Source organism: Bison bison, unplaced genomic scaffold (assembly GCF_000754665.1).
Source record: "Bison bison bison isolate TAMUID 2011002044 unplaced genomic scaffold, Bison_UMD1.0 scf7180017864068, whole genome shotgun sequence".
NCBI lineage: Eukaryota > Metazoa > Chordata > Mammalia > Artiodactyla > Bovidae > Bison > Bison bison.
The window spans coordinates 13,079,983-13,107,709 of record NW_011494640.1 but is presented as its reverse complement, the minus strand read 5'-3'; the positions used below and the strand labels follow the sequence as shown (position 1 = coordinate 13,107,709).

The following is a 27,727-nucleotide window of genomic DNA, read 5'->3' as shown; positions in this document are numbered from 1 at the left end:
CTCAACTGGAATTCCATCACCTCCACTAGCTTTGTTCATAGTGATGCTTTCTAAGGCCCACTTGACTTCACATTCCAGGATGTCTGGCTCTAGGTGAGTGATCACACTATCGTGATTATCTGGGTTGTGAAGATCTTTTTTGTACAGTTCTGTGTATTTTTGCCACCTTTTCTTAGTATCTTCTGCTTCTGTTAGGTCCATACCATTTCTGTCCTTTATCGAGCCCATCTTTGCTAAGAGAGTAGATCATCAATGTTCTCACCACAAAAGAAGAAATACTCATTATGTGATATGATGCAGGTATTAGCTAACATGCAGTTACAAGTGTATGTTCTGGTAATCACTTTGCAATATACAAGTGTATCAAATCAACACACTGTACATCTTACACTCACACCATGCTATATGTGAACTATATCTCAGTAAAGCTGCAGGTAGGGAGAAAGCAATCTATCTAGCCTTTTGAGAATGGTGTTGTGTTACAGAGTATCACTTGTTCACTTTCAACAGTGGAAAGATGAAAGGGGGTGCTTATTTTGCCTGTTAAGACTGAGTGAATCTGGCGACAGGACCCCTTGTTGCCTTCAGCTGCTTCCCAGCCCCTAGGTACACCGTGGGTCTGACTGCTCCATGCCTTTGTCGTCCATGCTGTTCCCTCTGCCTGTGACGCCTTTCCTCTAGTTCTTGTTCTGATCAACTCCTGGTCATCCTCTAATGCTCAGCTCTGACATCTTCTCTTCCGGGAAGCATCTCTGAACCTGGAGATGTCCAGATGAAGGGTTCTCCGCATTTCCTTGGTGCCCTGGACTTTAAAAGTGTAGTTGGTGCTGATTGTTGTATATTTCTCATAAAACAGTCTGAATTGGTTTCTGAACAAGTGCTGGTATCTCCTCACTCATACAGGATCTGTTACTCTTGCTTTAAAATGACTTCTAATTCCCTAGGTTCTATACTTTCCCAGTTGTTTTGAGTTAGCCTCCTATGGAGTCTTCATACTGAAAGCAAGATTTTTCCTCCATCTCTCTCAGGATATTGGGAATTAGAACATTAAGCTAACTATACTTCAAACAATTCCAGAGTAGGACAGTGGTTTTGACATCTTAGTGCATGTACATAGAATCTGATGGAACAGATAGAATTCTCAGTTAATGCCTCTGAATAAATCAAACTCTTAACTAACCCATCAGTAAAGTAACCATTTCCCACTCAGGCCTACCCTGGCTCACTGGTGCCTGGAGAGGATATCTCTCCAAAGGCCAGCCCAATAGTATGGCAACACCCAGTAGCTGATCCAGGTTTGGCAGGACCTTCTTAAGAATATAAATTTACAACTACAAAAGCCAGGTACAAAGGAAGTATTTATTTTGAATGGGAGAAAAATTACAGTAAGTTATTACTGGAGTTACCTGTTGTGTTTACCTCTCAAGGCAGTTTAGTAGGAATTCTTACACAAAAAGTCATCCTGATTTCCTGTCCCCACCCAGGACTCTAGCACCTTCAGGGGCTCATGGACCTAAAAGCTCTATACTTGAAGCTTTATTTGCTTCCTGGGAACTCACCTCTGAGCCATAACCCACAAGATGACCAAAAACAGTACTTGACACTTACCGAGGGGCACTTATATCCCTGTGTAGTCTCTCATATAATTTTTTTTCTCATAAAATTTTTATCACAATTTTGTAAGGCAAATATAATTATTGGCCGGACTTCATAGACTTACCAGCTGCCAGAGTTGCTAGGCATGCTCCCTGAAAACAGACCCCCTTCTCAGTACTTTCTTATTGTCACCTGCCTTCCCAGAAGCCACAAGCCTGTAACACAGTGACAGTTCTGGATTGCAACGAACCTGGACCAGCTGGTCCAAGCCCAGCTCTGCCTTTACAAGCGGTGTTACTCTCCCACTTCTGTATCCTTAGACAGAAAATAGGAATACATTTATATTGCTGCTTTCTCATTACCTGTCTGGCCCCTGGAGAACTGACTGTTGATCCAAGTATAGGGATAAATTCTGATTTGGGGGAAATTATTAAAACCACGAGATCTGAAAGATCATACAGATACTAGGAATTCCTCATGTATCTCTAGGAAGCAGCCGAGGGGATAACAGAATGGAGTTCTTTGCATTACAGACCTATGAAAGGATACGGCATTGAACCTGAATGTAGCAGGGGCTGTAAGTGTAGTAACTGCAACTGGTGCTCTGTAAGCTAGACTCATCCATTTCAATTCAAATTCTCCACAGGTATAAGAAGAGCAAATGATAAAATGTATCTTCTCTCAATTCCTCCCACCCTCTCCTTCCATCTCCTGTGTCAAGCCTGTTCTCTATGTCTGTCTCCATGTTTCTATTCCGGTCCTGTAAACAGGTTCAGCAGTACTATTTTTCTAGATTCCACATATATGCCTTAATACATGAAATTTGTTTTTCTGACTTACTTCATTCTGTGTAACAGGTTCTAGGCTCATCTACCTCACTAGAACTGACTCAAATGTGTTCCTTTTTATGGCTAAGTAATATCTCACTGTGTATATGTACCATCCATTCATCTGTCAATGGACATCTAGGTATACATTATCATATGTAAAACAGATAGCTAATAGGAACTTGTTGAATAACACAGGGAGCTCAATCCAGTGCTCTGTGACAACCCAGAGGAGTGGGATGGGGTGGGGGCTTGAGGGGAGGTTCAAGAGGGAGGGGATATATGCATACTTGTGACTGATTCACAGTGTTGTATGGCAGAAGCCAACACAATATTGTAAATTGATTATCCTCCAATTAAAAATAAAAAAATTTTTTAATGTATTGTCTTCAGAACCAGTCTCCTAGAGACTGCACAGGATTCTGAGTTCAGGAAGGGTGGGCAAGGTTAACACAGGAAACAAAAGGGAACCCAAATTGTTCTTCACCACTATTCTCCAGCCTTCACTTCTGGCAACAAAACTGGGGGGTTGTGTGGGGAAAAGAGGCTAGAAGGGTAAAAGTTGGTGAAAATCTACAAATCACCCAGGATTAGGAAAAAGACAAAGAATAACAAAGATGTCCCCAGTCTTTCTTCCCACTTTGAGCTGATTTTGATCTGAAAGTTATATCAGTTTTTAGCATTCTAAGATGATGGACATTTCCTAATATTTCCAGATACCGTGATTTTTTAAATCATCCTGAAAAACATAAAATTGAGCTTTAAATTGAGTAATTTAAAACTAAAATAAAACAATTTTTCAAAATCTGTCTGAAAAAAATTTCTCTAAGTGGAAAAGTTTCCACAGTTTTTTATTGGTGAAAATATCCTAGATTATTCTATTTCTGTTGCCTGAGTTTCCCCTTCTGGCTTTGCTGGTGGGCTAGAGGGTAAAGAATCTGCAAGCAGGTCACCTAAGGAAATTTGTAAATTCAGTGAATTCCAGTTTCTTAAGCAGCTACTGCTCTCCATTTGAACTTTGTTTCCAAGTAGAAATGCCTCTTAAGCCCCCAAACATTGTTCCATCCTAAGTAGCATTACACAGGGCAAGAGAGAATTTATGTGTTGACACTACTAAATAGCTGAAGTTATTAATATATTCAAAAACTGACCATATAATTTGTTTTCCTAGCTCTGTTTACAATTCACCCTGGGTGACCTTCAAATCAGATTTTAAGAAGGCAGTTTTCAAGTGCCAGGACTGGTGTGTTAAAATGCCAAGCAATTGAGTACTTAGTTCAGTAATGGACTTTTTACAAAGGCAGAAACTTTTATATTAATAGATACATTCTGGAACAATATGTCAAAAAGCTGCATAACAGACCCTTCAGATCTATTACTGTCCCTCCAAACAAAACCCATTATGCACAAAGCCAACATCAAACAGCAATCCACAGCAGCCCGTTACAAAGGATCCGAATACAGTCCTCAGCGGCCCCTTTAAAAGGTGGCCACATTTTGCAATTCGGAGATCAGTTCGACCTATCTGCAGACATTCCAACGGGGGCTTGGGGTTTCCCGCTCTCTCACCCAGACACCCCTGAGGGAGTTGGAAATCTTTGTAAAATCAGTTTGCTCACACCATTCAAAGAAGCGTGTGGTTGATGTTCTTCTTTTGTTTTTTACAATGACCCCATAAAAGTGGAATCCAAAAATATCCTTCCTAACCCTAGGAACAGAAACCCATTCTGCCTCCAATCAGTCCTCCAGTCCTGCCTCCTCCCCTCGACCATCTACTAAGGTTAAGGGCTTATTCAGGACTTTTCTTGCAAGAAAGTGTCTCAACAGCCAGGCGCGGAGGGAAGAGCTAGGGTCCCGGCGGCGGCTTCACCCAGTTTCCACGGAGGCAGCGGGAAAGCTCAGCCCAATCCTTCATATTATTTGAGCACAGCTTTTGCAGGTTAAGTTTTTTGGTTGTTTTTTTTTTTTCCATGAAAGAACTTTTCTTGGATGGCTCAACGCGTTTGTCTTTAAGGGCTGTGAAAGGAGAAATCATGCATATTTCAGCCAGCTCCAGATGAAACGAGTTAAGTGATTCTCCAGCATGCTAATGTTTGAAAATGCCATATTTGTGCCATATTTGGTCCTTTGACTAGGAACACAACTTCAACGCGACCTCCTCCCCCCTGCAGCCCCCTTCCTCCTCCTCCCACCCCCTCCTACTCCTTTATGTATATATGTTGCATAATTATGGAGCAGTGAGTATTTATCACCTTTTCTGGGCAGTAAGCAGAAAGAAATACAATACCATTACTTCCAGTTACTGCCTTTCCCAAGATAATTAGGTAACACAGTGGAGGGAGCTCCGATCGCCTAACGCTGTTCAAGTTAAGTGATTGACATGGCTCTGTCTGGCTGCTCTATTAACTGTTTCATTTTGTTGCTATTTGCAGTTTGCTTGGCTAATACTCCGAACAAATACAGACTGTTTCTTTAGCCCTTTTTTTCTCTTTGACCTTCTCCTGCCCATTTTCTTTGACTCACTTCAAACTGTCTTGAAAAGGCCTGTTGAATACACACAGTCCATCAGAGGCCCAGGTTCATCCCTACCCCTGCCCTGAATGCCTTACTTCAAAGATGGGCCGCATTCTTTAATTGCCCTTTGAATTAATATCAAAGGGTCACAATGCGAGTGCCAAAAGAGAAAGGGGCTTTAATGAAGCAAAGAGCTACCATTCATTTGCAGATAAGCACGTTTTTATGCCTGAACGGTCACCAAGCTACAGGCTTCAGGAAGAGGAGGCTGTCCGTCCTGAGAGGACTATTTCTTAAGTAGTGATTAGTTCAAACAAACAAGAGTAAACAAATAAAAGAAAAAGTCTACAGACAGCGACAACATACAATAAATAATAAGACGAAAATCAGGAGCTGCACATCCCCCTCCCGTACTTCCCTTAAAAAAAAAAGCTGCACCGAATTAGCAAATCCATTCACCATTTTTAATCCCATATTTCAACACTGAAATTCCAAGGACGAGGTTCAGTCACATGCCTGAGATGAAATACTTTCAGTCTGAAATTTTGCACCACGGGTAACACAGAGGGACAAGCATATGACCTTAAAATGCAGGAAAGAAACAGTATCTTTCAAAAATATATCCCAGTGCTCAAGACATAATTAACTTTCAAAGTGAATATTTGTGCTTAAATAATTGATTCTTCATGAACACTTTCAGTACAGAGACTGTCGTTTGCATCTAAAATAGGAAAATACCTCTGTGTATCTTTTTATGCATGAAGGTCATATTTTCCAACTCTCCCAGATAAATCACCATTTAGTGGCCATTGTCTTCATGGTGGCCCCTGTAATACTGTAGCAGCAAGTCTAGAATGATCCACTAACAGCACCAGAGGTCACTGTAAGGTAAAATACAGCTCAAATCATAAATGATTACAGAGTGAAACAGTAATCTATGCTTCCCCTCGTCATCACTCGCCTTTTGGAGAACTTGGTGATTAAGGAAGGATTTCAGTCCTGGTGAATTATCATCCTAGCTGAAACTCAGACAACATTCTTGGTGCCTAGCTACAAAGTACATGGCTGGCTTCTGGTAGACATAACATTTGGACCATTGCCTGGACATTTCTCTTCCGTGGATGCCTTGGTAAACAGAGTTTATGTTACTCTCAATGACGTAACAAGGAAAGTCCTTGTTCAAATGTTCCAATCAGTCTCCAAAAGTGACTTGCCAGTTTTGATCTGTGCACACACACACACACACACACACACACACACACAAATTGCCACAGCTATGTTAAAAGAAAGAGAGAAAGAAAGTGTTCTCCCTTATCTTTGAAGAAATCAAAAGCATCTTCTCTTCACTGGCCTTCATTTCCATGGGCTTGTCCATCTGGTTCAGAGTTGCCAAAACAGTGAGAAAAGGGCAGCAAATAAATGTCAGACAGGCAGCCAATCTGCATAAATCTCCAACTCCTTCCAGAGAGACTCCTTCCTGACCTGCTGGGCCTTCCAATTTTGTGACATGAGCCAACGGGCATCGGAACAATATGGAAATCAAAAAGACTTATTTTGCACAAATCCAAGCCTTTGAAGCAGCTTCTCCCATACCACTTTTCCACTAGATGTACACCAGTGTGCCGCTCTGCAATAAAGCGGAATCATCCCAGCAACCAGGTCCCACATGTCCTGGATATAGAATTATTTCAGGGTATTCTGGACTGACCACAGGAAGACCCACTTAATTCTTGTTAAACTGTACCCTAAGAAAGCACATTAAGGCAAATGGACCACCAAACCTTCTTTCACTGAATACAAAAGCGATGGGTAGATTATAAAGAAGTAACTCTTTATACTTGCTCAGAACTTGAAATGTATTCAGGGCCACTAACACATCACAACAATCCTTGGAGACAGCAGAGCATCTTACTGTCCACCTCACTTCAGAGGAATCCAACTCAGAATGGCTACTAAGTTTCCCTTCATCACTCAGCTAGCTAGAGATTGAACTGGGACCTAAAGCAAAATCTTTTAACAACAACAACAAAAAATCCTTCATAAAAACCACAGTTATATCTGGTGCAGAACTAGATCAGCAGTCCAACTGTGTGGGTTTTTGGTTTTTTTTTAACCAAAATCCACAAGTGGAATAAACTTCAAGACACTGCAGATCCAGCTTCATGAGCCACAGGAAAATTGTTTGGATCATGTATTTCAATACTTCCTCAGGATGCTACAGTCATACAAATACAACCATTGAGAGGCTCCATTCAAACATGGTACTGATACTGATGATAAGGGTACTGATGATCATGATGAAGTCTTGCATTCCTCCAGGGCTTTAACTCTTTCATATCCACTATTGGATGGAATTAAATAATTCTTTGACATGAGAAAAAAAATTTTTTTCACTGTCAAGTGCCAAGGAATACAGTAATAGAAGTCTCTAATATGTCAGGTGAAGTAAAGCAATGTGAAGTTTTTAAATCAAAACAGCTTAGTCACTGAAGCTACCCCAGTCATAGGTTTCTTATCACCTCTGTTACTCTCAATAAAACTAAGGGGCACTTGGTACCCAAGTAAAATTTGTATCCCCAAGGGACAAACTGTTCACGATAGAGTTCTTTCCCAGCCACCTACTCTTTTGCAGCTTCTGAAATTCAGGTTCACGGAAAAGACCCCTATCTGAAGCTTAATTTGCAAGCTGAAAAAATGCAACAGGAAAGGTATTGCAACTTCACGAATAGCTGTTTTATTAAAGGGGCTTTCTAGACTTAAAGCCTTGTCCAGATGCAAGCTATATCTCTCTCCCGAAGATTTCCACTTTCTCTGCGTCACCAAGTCTTAACCAACAGCGCCGCGGTTTTGCATGCAACCTTCTAGGCAGACAATGTTGACCTGAGAGCTGATGATGACTATTAATAGTTTAGGAAATACCGCATAGCAGTCTCCACTGTTTATCCCCATTAGGCATTGAAAGCACACTTGGAAGACTCTCTCACCTTGAAGAAAAAGCAGAGTAGGCTGTCCTGAAATCTGGAGACTTACAAAAGTGGTATTAGCTTGACTTCTTTTAAAATGTCAGTCTACCTCTTCTGTTCTTGCTGCCACTTCTTCCAAGAAGCAGCACGGTGCCCAAGTAAGGAATAAGTGTTATGTCAACTAAAGAGGCTTAAAGGGGAAGAAAATGTGATCTAAACAAACCTCCCTGAGCAGACATCCTGCTGTAGGCTTCAATGGGAAACATTTGTTATGAAGTAATAAGAATTTGCATAATTTTGGGGAAGACTTTGTTTTCAAAGTAATTCTCTTTTTCACCTGCTTAGCCCTTTGCCGTGTATGGCTTTGGTTAAGTTTTGTTGATGGAGGCTCATGTTTAACCAACTGTTTTTAATTTACAAATTAAACTTGTCAGAAGTAGAAATCCTTCCCTTGGAACTCTTCCAATATGTCAAGAATTAATTCTAATGAAAACGGCATTGCCTAAATGCAGGATGGCCAGCCACTTATTTTATTTACACAAAGTCCTTCTCAGTTTCTTTGATAAAAGCAGCTAAATCTTTTTCCTCTTTCATGTTTTGTCAGCACTTGATTCCTTTTGTCCCTTGGCTATTTGCCTAGCTGTGGACAATAAGGCAGGAAGAATAGAAGCAGATTGTTGGAATGGCCCTCAATAAACCTAATTATGACATGTTGACTGCCCTCACCATGACACAGTCAAGGGACCCAGGCTTATTCAATTACCCTTGCCAGGTTTCTCTTTCAGACCTAAAGTTATCCTTTGACTGTTTGTATTTCTGAACAGTATTCATGTTCATTGTGAAAGAAAATCCCCTGGACTTTGAGGGGTTTTTAAGTTGATGCTGTTATTGTAGCTAATTTTTATTAACTGAATGATAACATGATAAAGAAATAGACTTTTGTTATGTAATAAGAACAAATCAGTGTGTGCTTAAAAGTTACACCTCTCTTTCCCTTCTCTTCCAGCCAGCCTGGCAGGACATGTAACCTGAATTAATAAACAAAATAATTTCTCCAACCTGCATGTCCCTTTCAACATGATACTGAGTTGAGCTCCACAGATCGGCACTGTTGCTTCAGAGAGTCTTCTTAACTTAAAAAATAATAATCACATAATTGGGGGTAGCTTGGAGTTCTGTTTTTTGTTTTTTTTTTAAAACCACCAAGAAGGTTCCTTGCCGTATTAACCCCAGAGAACATAAGTTCATTGGTACCTTTATGCCAACAGCAATTTCTTCAGCTGTTTGAGATAGACGGGATGCACAGTATTTAATTAAAACGCTGGCTGCTGGTTGGAGGAGCCCTTTCCTCCTCCGACAGATTGTTCAGAGATCATGCCAGTGGTTCCTGCAAAGCCAGTGTATAAAAGCTGCGTGTCAAGTGAACAAAAGAGTGAGAAAATGAAGGAATGCCAAAAATCAGCTCCTGATCCATCCTAGCTTTTAAGTCAACTAGGTCTGATAGAATCAATAGTCAATTGCATTTAAAGCTATAGGAAGCCTAGCAGGAGAGACTGTTTTGTAAGTCGCAGCATCTCTGGGTAATTTCTTTTTCTTTTTCCTTTCTGTTTTCTGTTGAGAAACTCATTGTTCTCTTTAAGTAATTTGACAGCTCTTGGGACTATAATAGAGTAAAAAAAAAATTCAGCCACAATATAACAAAGTTGGTGCTATAATTTCTTGAATTTGTTCCTCAGTTCACTTTCCTCATTAAAAAATTCCCATCATTTGAGTAAAAGCAAATCTAAACTGTTTTCCATCCTGCAAGTGAATGTGGAGTTTGGTGGGGTTTTGTTTTTCACTTTCTAGGGAAATTATCTTTTTAATCTTAATGTGAGAAATCAACTTCAGGAAGGACTCTTCATTCTGTATATAAAGATACAAAATCCTTAGCCTCTGAAGAAGAAGTTTAAATATTCCTTTTACTTCCCTAGAACGTGTTCTCCTCTGTGGGTCCCTTTCCTTGCAAATAGCAACAGTTTCAATTTCTCCAAATCCTAAAGGGATATTTTTCCTCTAGAACATTCAAACGGAATTGTAGAACAGTCTTTATAAGTATTATTAATATAAATACTTAATGTATATATTATTATATGGCATATATATTTACTTTATAGAATGTCATCTTACTGTTTAGTTTTAGCATTTGTTGATTTCATTTTCTTTCATTCGTATACATTTGCATTCACATTGACTTTCAAGAATTGTCCCTCTGAACAATTACAAAAATGATCATAATGGTACTCTATCTATAAACAAATAGAAGCATGGAAAACATTAAAAAGTCTTACCACTAGAAAGTTGAGTGTCCTTCCAAAGTGTTCAAATTACTTTAATCAGCAAATGTAACCTCATGTATAAAGTTTTTAAAAGTCTGCTTTTGCTACTTTAGAGTGGAAATGTTATTAAAATATCCAAGATGTCTCAATATTTTAACCTGAAGCATATGTATTTTTGCATTCCCTAAAATGTTTTAATGTTTTTATATAGTTAAATAGAATAACAAGTCTTCTTAGAATGTCAACTAGCACTTCCCTAAGAAAACATGAAAAAAAAATAAGTACAAGAAATCAAATACTCAGATCGAATACTGCTCACCACCCCAAACCTGGCATTATAAATGCCTGCCGTTTTAAAAGTTATAGTTATCTGGCTATTCAAGCTATGTTAAACAAATGAATGCCATAACTCTCACAAATTCAACTTCTTCAAAGCTGATGGAACTCAATTCACGTGGCAGTGTAAGTCAGAAGTTTGCTTAGGGATACAGAAAAGGGAGTCAATAATTTGAATTGTTTTGATTTGTATGGAGTTACTCAACAAAAATTCTAATGTTGACTAAAAGTAGCTGAGATCAGATTTCCTCTTTAATCTATAGGTCAAGTAGTGACTTTCTCTCCTATCAAATAAAAATTTTAATTTGTGATTCAAAGTTCAAAATTGCAATACATTTGATCTGAGTACAGGATAATCACTAAGAAAAACAGAAACAAACTCTTTCATATGGTAAACAGTAGTACTTATTATTCTGAATGTATAAAGGGGTACAGTTTCTCTTCCTGATATTCTCATTTTATAATGTTCTGCTTCTATTTTTAAAGATTGGTAGATACGTTGTAGCGGTATTGGCTTACAAAATCTATTTGCTTAAGATAAAACTACAACAAAATTAGAGCCAAATATTTCAGAAACATAAGAAAAGTTATAAACGCAAATATTAGATTGGCTATTTTATATACTCTAAAAATTCCTCAAATAAAAAATGACTTTTCACAACACATTTTACATTGTTAATTTTATCATTTGGTCTTTGTAATTAAGGACTGTAGCATTTGAATGAACCATTGTCTATTTTCAGAATATATATTAAAAAGTTGATAAGTAGTATGTGTTGACTTCTGAAATAATTATCCTCCACAAAAATAAAAGTAAAAAAGTGACGGGGAAAAACTTATTGAAATCTTCCCTTGTTAGGCTAGGACAGCTTGCTCTGAATTGTTTTCAATGTAACAAAAAATACTTCTTACATCCTCTCCAAGTTTCTAAAACGCTTCATAGCAAAGTTCTCAAAAAATGATAAAAGTTTTTAGATGTGAATGATCTCCCATTTAATCTTGAGTTTCCTCACCAAATGTTTGGTATGGAAATTTTTAATTGATTCAAATATGATTTTTTAAATTTGTATGTGTATAGGCATGTATTATAACTCAGAAACAAAAAAACAAATCTTGAGAACTACGAGTGAGGAAGCTAATTTAAATTTAAGAAATGACAGCAGAATTCGATGAAGTGAACGCACCATTGTCTTGATTCTCTCCTCAAGCCCAGGCAGTTTCTAGCTTTGACCTCGTGGGCTGCCAGAAATCTGCGTCCCTCTCTGGGTGTTGGGGAAAATGTCGAGGCATAGATGATGTGAAAGAAGGAAAGTTACTGTCCTGTTTAAGCAACTCCAACTTAAAGCAAAGTTCTCTAACCAATACCCCCAAGCCTTTCCAGCCTCATCTGGAAGCTGCAGCTATGAGAGGAGGTCCAAGAAAGCAAGCGTTTCCCCACATGGGGAAAAGCCAGTGTGTCCACCTGCTGAACAGTACAGCAAGGCCCCACTGCCACTATCCTTTCCCTGAGACAGAAAACAGGCAGGAGCTACTCACCTTCTAAGACATTGAGGGCCCACAGGCCTCTCCATTCTTGCCCTGATTCCCTGACTGCCTGAGGCCCCACTGTTTCCTCAAACAGCTGCCCGGGCCTTCCCAAAGTCTATCAAGAGCTTCATGTGACCACAGCTGCCACAACCTGCCAGGCTGAGAAAGACCATCACCTTTACCTAGCCTATGCTTCCATCTTCAAGAGCAAGGGAGAATGAGGTCCAGAGAGGGAATACGACCTGTTCACAGTGATAGTTGTAAAGACCTAAAAGAAATATCTAAAAATTGCCAAATACACCTTAACAGCTGAGGGCACCAAGCCCCCACCCCATCAGAATTACAGTCATACCCACTGACCTGTATGCAGTGAGTGAATGGAGGTTCCTTCAGATTGATGGAGCTGGTGGTCTATGATCCCTGTAAGGGTCTCCACGCAAGGATTGAGAATGCTGTACAGTCGAAGGGCCATGTGGGTGAATTCTCAGCACCTCTGGATTGCTAGACACAGACTTTGGCTCCATAAATAAACAAGGTAGGGCATAAGAAACAAGGAAACATCCTGGAAACTTTTAAAGTCAAAGATACAAGTGGAGGGTAACTGAGTATCAGAATTATTATTATCATCATTGCTTTGCTCTCAAACACAGCTGTGCCAGGCCTTTACTGTATGTACAGGCAGCCTCTACCTTTCCCACACTAAACTGAACAAGGACAAGGATAGATGCAGTTTCATGAGCCCCGAAGCTTTTATAATTCAGAGAGCCCCTGTAAGGAACACACACAGGTGAGGGGCTCTGGAACTGAAGGTTCATCAGCTCTGTGGCAAACTCACCTCTGCCCAGGACTCCTCTCTCATCCTCCACTTGAGAGGGCCTGGGAGAGACGGGGGCTGTTTCTAGGTGCTCGTATGCACTGTTGTTAATACTTGCAAAACATTAATCAAGTCTAAGTGTCAACTTTGGGGGCTCAGCAGTAAGCCAAGATCATCAGAGTCAACAAACTTAGCAGGATGTTTCTGAACCCCATATATCACAGGTGGACCAAATGCCAGGGGTCCCTCTGGGACCCTAGTGGCTTACATCCTCCAAAGCCACATGTTTCTGAGGCTCTCCAGAATGCCAGCACTGAGACTTTAGGAAACTCTTGCGTTCCGGAAGACTCCTGGAAGTGCTTCAGAGCACTTTCCAGAAGCTCTCCTAGCCAGTGGATCCATCATAAATGCCCCTTGGGCCCTACCTGTTTTGAGGAGGAGAACCTCACTTCCTCTGACCACTGACAATTATCCAGGCACCACTAGAAGCACGGATACCCAAATCAGATATCTGCTTCCTGGGAGGGTTGTGAGCACAGAGGCAGGATGGGCCCCAAAGTGCCCTCCCTGGCTCCAAGCCAGAACAGATGCTGTACGTCCTTCCTCTGGCCCTGCTTTTTGCCAGAAAGCCCAAAAGACACAAGCCAAGGCCTTGCCCTGGCATCCTGGATGTATCAGAAATCCACCTGCAGGGGAGAATGCTCTTGAGCCCCACCTGGCCCTGCCTCCCCCTGAGTACTCAGTGGGGTACCATGCCCTGGAAAACCAAACTCACCAGCAAAGAGCTTCCTCAGAGCAGAACTAATCCTGCCCATTCACAGTGAAGCTGGTATCTGCTGGAGTGTGACCTGAGGGGCATCAGAAACCTGCCCCTTGCCTCCACCAAAAAGCTGTCCTACATGGGTACCTGGAATTCTGCCACTGGAGGTTCATTGCTCTATGCCAGGAGACCAGCTCCCAGGGGCCTGTAGGTGTGTGTGGAATCAGGGTACACAAGCGGAGAGTAAACCAGGCACAAAGAAGCGGGATGGCAGGGAGACAGGAAAGGAGAGGGAACAGCAGCTAAGACTGACCTCCCCCTTGTTACCCAAGGTCAGCCCCTAAAGCCCTTTGTGAAGGGCAAGTGACAAAAACATTTTCAAGGAGTTTGGGAACAGAGGATTGAGGGCAGGGAGATTATCAAACGTCCCTGTAAAAAAACCCAAACTTGGGACTTCCCTGGTGGTCCAGTGGCTAAGACTCTGAATTCCCAATGCAGAGGATCCAGGTTTGTTCCCTGGTCAAGGAACTAGATTCCATATGCCACAACTAAGAAATGGTGCAGCCGAATAAATGATCTTAAAAAAAAAAAACCAAACTTGTTCCACTAACATCACTTCTTATTAAACTATGGTCTGAGTGACCATCTTCTAAAGTTTTTCCAAAAGGATTTTCCAAGAACCAGAAATGTCAATGTGAAAGATAGTCAATGTCTTCCCAAATGAATTTAATTTGAGCTTTCTATTTCAAAAATAAATAAATAAAAAGGATTCATTTCAGGGGAAAAATCGTTACTTTTAAACGAGTAACATTAAATTACAGTAATTCAATAAAATGATGAAAGTTCGCCAACCAGCAAAATGAAGACCAAATTCAGCTCTCTATGTCATTTGTATTTTGTAATAAGGAAATTGTTCCTCTCCTTATCTGCCCAAGGTATCTGCTAGGACTCCACTGGGAATAAAAGCTTATGCAGTGGCTGTTGGTTTCAATTTTTCTAAAAAGACAAACCACATGACACAAAGGTGTGCCAGGGAATGAGTACTTGACCTGAACACGATGTGTTTGTTTCCACATCCATTTATTGAACCTCTGATGAAAACAAAATTAGGCAGCCTTCCCAGCCCCCAAAGAGCGTTATGCTCATGACGACCCAAGAAAACCCACTTTCCACAGGCAGGATGAAGGCAGAGATTAAGGCTCAAAAAATTCAGACAAAAGCCCAGGAGCTAAATCCAAAATAAGCCAGGGCTTGAGTTACCATCCAGGCCCTCTACCGGGAACTGATTCCCTGTAGAATGGGAGAAATTCCCCGAACCAGGCATCCCGCCTCACCCCTGCAATCTTAGTCAACCAGGTTCTTCACGAGGTTCTTCATCAGCCAGTTTCTGATCCGATGCTAAGTCCGCAGTCCTTCATTTCCTTTCTTCTTTTACACAAAACTTCAGCGAGATTTCCGGGCTTGGCAGGGCTAGCCAGTCACCACAAGCAGACATTGGCTTCTAGTAAAAGACTACACAATTTGCTTTTCTACAGGCCCCTGATAAATACGTGTTGCGTGCACACGAGCCCCAGATGTGTCCTGTAGGAATAAAAGTTAGGGCAAATCTACTACCTGGAAAGTTTCCATCCTGGTTAGTTTCCCAAATCCTATTCAGCCCTGGAATCTTACAGGTTCCCCAGATGCATCGAGGAGACCCAAATGCACTGTGAGGAGACCCAGATGCACTGTGTAGCCAGGACTGCAAGTTCCCAGGATGCACTGGGAGAGATCCCCATTTATCTGCTCAACCTCCTGACATGGGCTATCATTACCCTTTAGAAATAGTATGAGAGGCTGTAGTAAGTTCTAAATGTTATCAAAATATATCCAATAATTCCTGGCACTGAGATCCCAGTCACTTGGGATTCTTGCAATGGAAAGTTGAAGCGTTTCTCCAGATGAATTCATGGGTCTCCTTAAAAGTTATAAATCTAAAATTCAGAGGGGGCAGCTCTCGCAATGAAACCCCTGCTCCCTAATATTAAGCCAATTCCCCAGAGAAACCTCAGCCTGCTACCTTCTTCACCACTGTGATCAGAACAACGTGAGGATATGTGGAGAATCTAAAGTATGGTTACTCTGCTGACATGGACCCGAAAACCACTGATTTTATATGGTCTAAATTTCTGTTGAGAGCGTCACAGCAAGCTGACAAACAGGTCAACAATTTTCCTCGTTGGGATTAACCCTCCTAAGATCCTCCTTCCTACATGGAGGGCTGCATACTTTTGCAGGTAGTAATCAGATGTCACAAATTATGGGTCTGATTCAATCCAAATTATGCACAGAGCTGGGAGAGGGGAAAAAAGCTGCTTTTGATTCTTCTCAGCTCTTTGCAGATGCTCTAAATGCCAGGCCTGTTTACATCCCCAACTGACTCCTTTGGAGTTCCATAAGCCAGTTGGAGGGGAAGCAGGAAGAGAACCAAGGCATCCAGATAGCCGTTTCTATCCAAGCACAAATAAAAGCTCTAGCGTTAGGAAAACCCACTTTCCTGCCTCCTGTCTAGTAGAACACTGCTACATGCTGTGGGGCTGGCTGTAGGAACAGTCAAGAAAGAAGACCTGTGTTTGTTTCTGTTATTTTAAAAAACCGAATCAAGATTTTGATTTTCAAAAATAAATTCTGAACATTTAATTTGTTCTCCTGTTTCTGAAAGGCCCAGTCCTAAGAAGGAATGACTTGAAATATCGACCTTAAAATATTTATTGGCATTCACATCTCCAGCTTTCTCAGAGGGCTTTGGAGAGGGTTGTTTTTCTTGTGTAGTTGGAGCACAGTTCTTTCTGGCTCATTCTGCAGATTCGAACTTCCAGCTTAGGTAAGCCAGGTACTCAGCAGCATCAACAACTGAATTCCTGAGCATCAAATTTAAGGGAAAATGGGCTGAAATGATTTGAGGGAGGCAAGGTATGTGCAAAAATATAAAAAGTCTTTTGTACCTAGAAGGGAATGGATACATACCCCCTTAAAAGTTCATAAAATTAAAAACTAGCCTTTACCAAACTCAAGAAAACCCTAGAGAATCAGGCCAGCACTTTTTCAAAAACGAGAAATAGAAGACTGCTTTATTATTCATAACCTGCTGTCTTACCAGTTCAAACCTAATTTGGTAACCCTGAGAGTCAACAATTTCTCTTGTAACTAAATAATCAGAATAAGTTGTCTTTGAATTGTTCTGAAAACTACCAATAATTTTTCCAGTAAAGAAAGAAAAATCAGTGCTTAACATATGTGTACTAGTTTCGATGGAGGCAAAGTGAAATAAACAGTAGATAAAAATAGAATAAAAAGAGGCACCAATAAGTCAAGGCAAAAACCTTTCCTTGGATTTAGAGAATGTTCCATTTGGAGAAATACCAAAATACTGGAGGAATTTCCAAGCAGAAATTTCAAAACCTATGTTCCTACCTACATACAGTGGTAGAAGCAAGCGTCTGGTACAAGGGGCCACAGGCAAACCTGCACACGCTCCATGTTGACTAAACATTCCTTCACCATTTGTTCTCAACACAGAACCCAAATTCCACTAAAGCTATCAAGATCACTAATGTCGTTCCCTTTTTCCCTACCACGGAGGAATTATTTTACAAATAAACTCACACATGTGCCAAATGGTGCTGTGGAATTGGAAACACTCTAAATGCTGGTAAATAAATCATTTGCCAACAGGATGGAATACTATGCAGCTATACAAACAGGCTGAGGAAACCCTCAGCCTCTGATGTGGAGTGATGGCAGAGATATATTCGAAGGCAGGGGAAAAAAAAAAAGCAAAGTGCAGAAAAGTTTCTACAGTGGGCTACCATTTGTGCAAACAAAGGAGGAGAGAATATTTTTAAGAGAGAAAGAAATACAATTGCTTGTTTATACAGGCTCTCTAGAAAGACAATCAAGTTACTGAGTGACTTGGGTGAGAGGAAACTTGTCCCTGTACACCCATTTCTATCTTTTGAATTATGTACAGAGTGAAGGGTTTACCAAGTCAAAAATAAATGTGATTTAAAAATCTGGGGACTTCCCTAGTAATCCAGTGGTTAAGATTTCATGCTCCCGATGCAGGGGGCAGAGGTTCGATTCCTGGTCGGGGAACAAAGATTCCACATGCCACGTGATGCAACCAAAAAATAAACAATTAAAAATTAAAATGCCATCTGACAAAGCATATATTTCACTTGAGTGTTCAGATAGACAAGAGGGCAATCCTTGGAATAAAAGATCGCTTCCCTTTTGAGGCTGAGCATTGGCCCCCATAATCCTGGAGTCCTCTTGCCTCTAAAAGCCTTCAGGGGGCCAGCACGGTCCAGAAGGAAGGCCCAGGGCTCGCCAGCGAATTTTTTATCAGTTCACTGGGGGCCGACTGGCCAAGGAGCCGGGCTGCCTGCTGAGACGCCTAAGCCGTGACAGCTGCATAAACTGGCGGTGCCCCAGCCTGACCTATTTCAGAGACAGGTCAGCCCAGTGCATGCGAGGATAAGAAAACAACCTTCCTTCTCTCCAGTGGCTGCATTGGCAAGCTGCTCCAGCGGGGGAACCATGGGGCAGGAGCTCTCCAGCCGCGCCCCTCATCCCAGTCTTACAAACCAGGCTACTTTCTTTTCACCCTCACATAGCACCTCAGTCACACAGAAGTCCCCAGCTTTGGGGACTAGACAGAGTACAACTGAATAGCGAGGTCACTGAAATGTATCGCCACCCCCTAGCTTAACAAATGCTATTTTGGAAAATTTCCTTAATATTTCTGAACTCAAATTTTAAAGGAGAGAGATTAAGAATCATGCAGAAAGCTTTAAGAATGCACACCATCTCACATGCGGAGCCATAAAGACATTTTAGAACAAGGAAGCAGGCTGAAGAAGGGACACGATGAGGAATTATACAAACACAAACAAAGGATTGTGCCAGGATTTCAGGAGTAAGAACGTATAGACGAGATCCATTTTCAAAATGCAATTTATTTGTCAGATTACTGGGGGGAGTGAGGGAAGACTTGTGCAAATACACAAAGAAAACAAAGTTTGATTTGGAAGAGTTTTCACCAACCAAGTTAGTCTAAGAGAGAAATAGAAAAAAGTAATTAAGAAATATCTTTGACATCCCAGCAAATGGTTTTTGAATTTTGTTATTTTTCATATCTATTAAATCAATACAGACTTTTCTATTAAAGAGTTTCTTATAAACTCAATTTTTTCTGACTCAGTGAAAGTGGATTTTGTGGTGTGTGTGAGTGTGTGCATGTATGTGTACTGGTCTTCATTGTTGCTCCTAAGCCTGAATTAAGCTTTTATCTGCCCTTGGGCAGAGCCCATCTGCCAGCAGACTAGTCACTTTCTGCAAGTTCAGAGTTTTTTTTCCCCTACAACATTTTGAGTTTTCCTATGAGCTAGGTATAACTTGCACCTTCTCGTTTCATTCTCATATCACTCTGGGAAATTGGTACAGTATAATATGCCCCCATCTTACCAGCTGTCAAAACTGAAGTTCAAGGGATCACCCAAAATGTGCTTGGTCTCAATTTTAGAGCGAAATTAGTGATGTAAGACAGACTACTTTTACCTTGGGTGCTATGCTCTTAAAGGCAAGCAAAGACATGATAAAGGACTTTGGGGTATGTTTAAGTCAGACAAGAAACACTCAATTGTATTAGTGAACCTCAGTTAGGAAACCAGCCAAGTGGGGATTCAGAAAGAAGGAACCTGTTGCTTTTTTATATAATAAAATGAATTGGACCAATTAATTTTCTTTAGTTCAGGTTAAGCTCAACCATGGTAATTGGGAGACACACACCCTGTGGCCAAGATTTTCTTAATCATGATAATATATTTGAATGCTGGAAGAATTTTTTAATATGTGTTTGAAAATAGACTCTATGGGTCTATAATTGTTTAAAAATAAGATTTTTTTTCAAAAAAAGATAAACCCTATAAAAGAAACAAAAACTATGCTAATACCCCCAGACAATGCCTAAGTGCCTGTTGACTGGGTAAATTAATGCTTATATTAGGGCTTGCCAAAAAAAAAAAAGATATAAGTATGGTGGCTGTACTTCTCCTTTATCTGTGTACTTGTAAAAATCATAAGCCAGGCTTTCTGTTAAAAATGTAAATTTGTACATGACCATGTAAGCGTTGACTGTGAAAGTATACAAAAACCAATTCCATGTTGTAAGGTAACTTACACAAAGCCATTAACTTTCCTTTCTTAGCTATTCTATCCTAACATACTTATTGTTTCCATCTAATGACATAAGGCCAAGTACACTGAATTCTGCAGTTGTTTCCAGAAATATGCCTACCATCTGATTATAAAATCTTTTTAAATTTCCACTTAAGCCTCCTTAGCTGTACTATTTGAATTCCAATATGATCCTGAAAATTTTTAAGGCTGAAAGTCAGTGGTATTTCCTCTCCCCCAAACCTATGTTAGTCGGCCAAGAAGAGTCTCCCACTCTTGTCACAAAGCATTTTGATCAGCTATTTTAAAACAGATCTAATGGAATCAGATCCAGAATGAGTGGGAAATTGGTTCCCAAAATCAAAAGTTTATATTAATATACTATTGTAGATATAGTAAAGCTGGCCAAATAAAAGTACATAAGAATCAAGAAATCACTAAGTGAGTTGAAGGAGACAAACATGGCTGGTTTGCTATTGCCTGTCATGAGTTCCAATTTGTTTTACGGAGGAAGACTCGTTTCCCAGCCACAGCAGTAAAAACTCAGACTACCAACTTTGACCGAGTTGCTTCATCAGAGAGAAGGGGTTCTTTGTTGTTTGGGGTTTTTTTTTTTTAACTTAAAATCCTGCAGCTAAAATTTAAATGTTATGAACTTTGTTATATACAACATCTAAGGTAAAACTCTTCCTCAGGAGTTTTTTTCTAGGACAAATGTACACCAAATCAAATTCTAAATTTTACACCATTATCCTTTATTAAGATGCAATTACTTCTTTAAAGTGAAGTGGCCATTGCCGTGGCAGAAATTATGTCAGTCTCCTTGGTCTTTATCAGGAAGGAAGAAAAACTGACTTTGACAATAAAAATTCATAAAGCCTTTTATTACTCAACTGTCTTCAACAACTATTTTCCATGGTTTTCATAATTCCCTTTGACAATGGTGAAACTTCTAACTCATCTGTCTTAAATAAAGGTTTTATAATCCTAACGGGCATTTTGATAACTGCATGTTCCAGATACAAACTGGAAAGTATATTCTGTTCAGTTGAGGGCATAATTCCATCACAGACAATCTGAGAGGATGCTTTCTTAGAAAAGAGACAACCCCATTCCCGCAAAAGTTCAACACTACTGGAGTTCAGCATTTGGCCCAATACCACAACATAAAGCTGAAAGCTGAACTGTGCCACTTTCCACGCAAGACTGGGACGAATGGGGTGAGGAAACCTTTCCCAGCAGAGTAGAGAATGGTCCTCTGTCGCCACTTTGGTGTGCATCTTCCAAGAGAATAGCAACTTCTGAAATTCCCTTTCACTTTCTTCAATCACAATTCTCCAGCTAAGGCAGCCAGCACTTTTCTATTTCAACAATAACATAAAATATTTTTTCTAACCTTATTGAGATATAATTAACATAAGCCCACTGTCAAAGTCAGTAATTCTGCCTTGGTACTGAGGTCAGGCTCCACTCAGAGTATGACTCTGTGTCCCCCTGGCAGTATATGAACACATAGCCTGATATCCAAGACAGGACAGTCACTTTCACTCCACATGTTTGTGAAACATGAAGTACACATATACGTGAAAAATGTAGCAAAGAATTCTCTAGCATTGCATCTGGATCCAGGACAAGGCAGTCATAATCAATCTGCACTGACTCACATTTCCAGCTTAATCTATTTCAGGCAGTTGTCCCAATGCCCAATGATTGGGACTATTTCAAAGGACATTTGAGCACAGATAGATTATTAATTAATTGGGAATTATAACAGAAAATGTTAGAAAATACTCACTAATGATTCTGACTGTCAAGATTCATCTTGCTCAAGAGTGAATGACATAGTAAAATAAAATCAAATGAAATAAAAATAAGTCTCTAAGCACAATTATTTAGCAGAGAAATGAACAGAGAAAGGGCTTCAGAAAATCTCCCCCACAGGCAGATTCATGATGCTCAGTTGAATATTCAAAGCTGAATCTGGCATAAATTTCACAACCTCAGTTAGAGTGATTTGTTGGAATTTGCAAATTAAGCACAGAGATGGTATTTCCAAAAGAGCCTTTGCAGGAATTTTAGCTCTCATAATAAAAGAAAAATCTTTCCAAATATATTGAATTCTTAAACCAAAAAAAAAAAAAAGTCTAGCAGTTCATCGAAAAATCAACAGTCCAAAAAAGTCATAAAATTATTCAGGGAAATATTTTTCCTAGCATTCAACAGCAGTGCTGAGTATGAATTGGGAAGCTGTACTGTTACTTCAAATTCTGATGACTCTAGAAAGTGTAATCCACAGGACAAATAAACCTTTCTGTGTGTGTGTGCAACGGGGTATAGTTTACTGCCAGCATAATTCATAGTGACCGACTTATAAATAAACTCTAACGATGCACAAACTACACACACAAACAAACACATATCTGCTCCTACATTGTAGGAGGTTTAAAAATATACATGGGACTCATCTAACCATCCATAAACAGAAAAATTGTGGAAACATATGTAGGGAAATGCAGTTAATCTAACTCTCAGTTTCCTGTGTATTTAATTATTCCCCACCTAGTTTTACATAAAACTCTGACATCTTGCCTTTGCATCATTCCAGCTTGGAAAGCAACTTCAGTAAAACTTCCATATTTAGAAATTTAGTGGACACTGGGATCTTAGCTTCCATGCCTCCCACCACCTCCAGGCCAAGGAAAATCTATTTGATGATAAATTCACCATCTTAGCTTAAGTTTTAAACAAGAAATCACCATAGGATAATTAAAAACACCCCATGAATCTCTTCTCTACAAACCTAGGACATGTAACTGGTTTCGGTTCCTATTTCTTAAAGAGAATTCGGTCAATCCTCCTTAGAGGTTTCAGAGGAAAAGGGGGATTTTCCAAGACAGATAAGTTGAAATGATCCCGCTTTGATCTCAGTGGTTAAGAATCCTTCACAATGGAAGATGGCCACTGAGAGGCCGCGATCCTGGCCTTTTAATGCGTAACAATGGTATCAACAAACAGCTACTTAATCAATATTTGGCCAGAGCTGCTGAAAACTTCCTTTTCAGATTTTAATTCCTTGTTGTAAAACAACCCCAGAGCAGCCGGTGAGATAAGGCATTAAACTGACTGCTTAATTGCCTTTTACTGTCTTGTTAGTTATATATGTACATTCTTAATGGTTCTTTAATCTTTATTTACCCGCATAAATAAATTACCTGGGGTGGGACCCCACCAAACAGAACCTCCTTTGCCCCCAAGCCTGGCGAAAGTCTCACCGTGTGTGTGTTGCTGTTGTTGAGGCGTTTAACATTTATTGACTATCTATGTACGTTAACATTTAACCTCGAGGTTACGAAGGATTTTTGTTGTTGTTCTCAAAATACAAAATACTCGTTAAAGTTGAACCTGAGTTCGGCGGCAACACTGCTATTCACCTGATGAATTTCCGCATATTCCACCCCTTGAACCCAGGCGCACTTGCTGGTTCCACCTCGCCGCGCGGATGGGTTTTATTGCACAGCCCTGGGGACTCCTAAATGACCCTTCAGTAATTATTACGCACTTGAAGCCCCAACGTCCCCGTTCCGGTGCTATCACCCAGCAAATCAAACTTCAAAATAAACATACAATTTCAAGCATTAATTAGAAAATCTGCATGTTTTCAATAAGGCTATAAAGTAAGCCGACAGCAGTCAACCAGACAAAACCAACCAGCGAAAAAGAAAGCTACAATCTGATCTTGGTTGCTTCCTTTCAAATCGGTCCAACGGGAAAATCGTTACCGTTACCTCTTCGAAAAGAACACAGCGTGCTGTTTCAATTTAACTCAAGTTCTGGTATTTCCCATAGATTTTTAAATGGGTGATATTTCTTTGTTGAGTATTTTAAGCGCTGCAGAAAACATGAAATTTACCCCCCAAAGACAAGAGACGACATTGGGGTCAAATTCGTGATTCTGACAAATGGAGACCGGGCTGTCCACTTTAATAAAGGTTCCGATGCCACAAACCTAAGATCTTATAGCTCATGATTTTAATCTGTGGGAAAGATTTTCCCCCTCCCCCCGCCCCGCCCCCGCCTGACCCCCGCCCTTTGCCTCGCGCCAAAAAGTCCTTCCCTGCTAACTGGTGGGGTGGTATAGAGGGGGAGAGACACGAAACTGCCTTCAGTTCCCCTCGATTTCAGTAGTGCTCCCGTTAATGATAAAATGTTCATGATCCCACAGGAAACGAAATCGTTCCAGAACCTTTAAAATGTCAGTACGTGTTTAATTGTTTTATCGTATGCCCGGCTGAAAAGATGACGTCGTCTTCGTTACTTTTAGAAAAGCTCACAAGTTTGCAAACTTGAGCAAAGCTTTTGTCACTTTTACTTTCTCAAATCCAAAAAAAACAAAAACAAAAAAACAGTGCTTTTCATAAATGTCAAATTGAAAGGGATCGATATAAAAGAAGGGTAAGCTCCAACCGACTATGCTTGGGTCTCTTGGCTCAAACTTTGAAATTGTTGCAAACCTCCCACGCTAGCTGGTGATTCTTAAAAAGGGTTAGGGTCCTATGAAAGTGTATCTCCAGCCCCAATCAAAACATCAATTTGGCAATCTGGCCTCTTTCCCCCTGCACCCCCGAGCTGCCACTTCAAAGCTGCTGCAACAAGTCAGTAATTGTAACTTTGCATCTAAATATTTAAGCGAGAGTCTTGCAGTCGCGTGTCCATTTACAGTCCTCATCTGTCCTCTAATTCCATTACGGCACAAAGCAAAAATGTTTCCCAAAACTCACAAACAGGAAAAGCGTCACCCTGCCGCTGGTGGAGGAGGAGGAGAAGGCTGGGGGGAGGAGCTGATGAAGGAGCAGTTTCTATTGATTAGTCACCGCTTTTGTGTTAAGGGCTTTCTTTAAAATAAGAGGGGAAAAAAAAAATAGGGGGAGGTTGCAGAAATTTCACTAATGTGAGCCTCAGGCAAGGAAGGGGGAAAAAAGAGGAGAAGAAGGAGGGGGAGGCGGGCTGTGTCTAGATGAAAGTGAGAAGGACATAAAGGAGGCAATTGAGTCGGCTGCAGCCCGGCGAGCTAAGCTTCGAGCCGGCCAGAGCGCAGGGGAGGGGGCGGCGCGGCGCGGCGCTTTGGCTCAGGGCGCAAGAGTGGGGGCTGTGCCCATTGTGGCGGCGCCCGCGGGCCCGCTCCGCCGCGCCGGGGGAGGAACAGAGGCGCCCATTGAGTGGCCGCGGCGCGGGCCGTGCCCATAGCCCCCCGTTGCCGCGACCGGGGCTGGGTTTCTCCGGCTGCGCCCGGTCGGCTCTCGGTGCCGAGTGGGGAGGAGAAGGAAGGGGAGTGAAGAAGGTCCTGGGAAGGGTGGGGGATTCCTGGCCGCCCAACCCTCTCCTTCCACACTGGCAAAACAGCTGGAGGTGTAGATCCAAGGAGGGGCGCGCAGTCTGTTGCGTGCCAGGGCGCACGGGCCTGCGCGCACCGGGTGGGTCAGCCACGGTCGTCTTGGATGGGGCGAGGCACAAGGCAAAGTTGGGAAAGTGAATGGGGCCATCTAGAACGCGACCCTGGGGAGAAAAACGAGAGCTGTTCTGACCTCTTTCAGGGTGCCTCTCACCCTATGTCCTAGTCTCTGACAAGTAGAAAGATGCACCCGAGAAGAGCCAGTCAGCAACAGCCGGCAGGCCGAAAAGGAATCTGGAACCTTCAGAAAGCGCGCGCCGCCCTGCTCAGGACGCCCAAACGGCCTTCCTTAGGCCCGCCTGGGAGCTCAGACCCCTTTATCAACATTCATTCTATTTTCCAAGCCGGGAAGCCTGGGACTTTTGCTGCCCAAACGACCGGGAATCTTTTTTTTTTTTTTTTTTTTTGAGATTTCTAAACTTCCCTTCCAACTCCACTCCTCTGTCCTTTCTCTGGGCCCTCTTGCCCTCCAGGGCTCATCTGGAAAAGGAGCTAGAGGCGCTGAAGAGACTGACGCTGCCTCTTGCTTGACAACCCCAAATTAAATTAGACTTCAGCCTCCGAGTTGTGTGTATGTGTGTGTTTTCAACGGTTCAGCCCCGCTGGGGAGAATACTCTGCTTTTAAAAATGGTAGCAATTGCCCTTGAATGGCAGCAGCCCCAGCTAGACAGCCCGAAAGACTAGAAACATTTTGTAGGTGAAATGGCCACTTTTTCCACGGCTGGAGAGTCCATAAAACTTCCTGGCGCAGCAGCTCTTGGGGCTCATTGAATAATTCATCCCTCATTGCAAGCCCATAATGTCTATTCTCAGCCCTTTGTGGGGCTGTTTTCTCTTCTTTTCTCCTTGAATTATAAAAAGGTTGCCTTCCTTTGTTCACATCAAGCTGCTGCGAGCGGGAGCTTTGTCTGGGCCGAGCTAAAGTGTGAGTTTCAATGGACTCTCCAGGCTTTGTCTCCCAAGTTCATCTCCAAGTGTAGATTGTGTAGAGAAGGCCTTCTTTGTAAAAGCTGGAAAAGTTGTACAAATGTTTGACCAGCTCATTTGGGGCATTTTGTCTCCTGGGCCCTCGGTTGCCAGTGCGGCGAGGGAGCGATGGAGCTGCGGCGCAGGCGCCTCCAGCAACAAGTAGCAAAGCTTGGCCACCTCCACCCTCCTTCCCAAGCCTCCCTCTGGGTTCAGTGCCTACAGGGGCCCATTGGGTTTGGGGTTGGCTGGCTTCTCACCTTCTTCCCTCCCCAGCACCTCCAATACAGCATCTAGACCAGGACTAAAAGCCAGGCATCCTCTCAGAGACCAGGGCAGAAAGGCACCCCTTCAAAAAGAAGGGCTTACACTGAGTCTGTGTGAGACCCCTGCTTCAAAGGAGGGAAGCCACAGGGTATGTGTCTTCTTCACTCAACCTGCCCTGGGTTTTTATGTCTTGATTGCCTGTGTGTGCCAGAGCACCTAGGCATCGGTTTAGCCCTACAAACTGTGGTTTGGATTTGTAACATCTAAGTCTGTGTCTCTTCGAGGTTGTGTACAGATTTCGTATTGATTTGTAAAGCTGTCGGCTCCGGAGGGCCAGTGGTCTGCGCTGGAGTTGAGCAATGAAAGTAAAAAAAGCGACCAGTTTCCCGAACCACAGTCCTACCCGGGACACCACTGGCGGAGGGCTCAGATCCAGTAAGTCGAAGTGGTTGACCGCTCCAAGCCCACCTGGAGAGCCGCCTGCCCTTCTAGGTCAACTCAAAAGTCCACTCAGCCTCAGAAGTCTCAGCCCCCAGCAAGGGAAGGCCATGCATGGGTGGGGACACCGGGCAACTCCTGACCCTTTGGGCCTTGGAAGAGGTGCAACCATCCCCCAGGCCAAAAGTGCTGAGAGGCAGAACTTCGGAGACTCTCCTTGTGCCAGGATCCCTTCCCAGTTCAACTCCCACAGGGTTGACTTTTTCCGTGGGGCTCTGAAGAAAACCCCAAGGCTACATGTAAGGCTCCACAGGGGAGGTTTTTCTCTTGAGGCTGACAGATTTGCCAAGGAGAAGACACCCCTGGGAAGAGAAAGTGCGCCCACATTGCGAACCCGAGAACCCAGAGCCCCTCGCTTGTAACCAAGATCTTAGGATTGTTTTTCTTCCCAGACACACACAGTTCAAACCCTACCGCACTTGAAAACCAATTTAAAACAAAGGAAAAACCACCGACGTACACATATACATTTATAAGGCAATCAGTGTGACGCAACTTTGAGAACCTACTGCCTTCAAGAGTTTTGAGTCTCTCTTCCTCTCCCCCGCCTACCCACCCCCTCAACCAAGGAAGCTCTTTGGAGACTCTGGGCCTTTCCTAAGGGCACAAAATGTTCCTTTAACCTCGGGAGGCTCAAAGACTGCCCCCCAGGCCCCAAACTGCTCAGATTCAGTC

General features: G+C 41.9%; 1 protein-coding gene across 2 annotated transcripts in view; it reads right to left on the bottom strand.

The window, feature by feature from the left end:
- PAX3 (paired box 3) overlaps positions 1-27,727 on the bottom strand; it is a 99,918-nt gene that overhangs the window by 67,288 nt on the left and 4,903 nt on the right. The gene's annotated exons all lie outside the window — the stretch shown is intronic.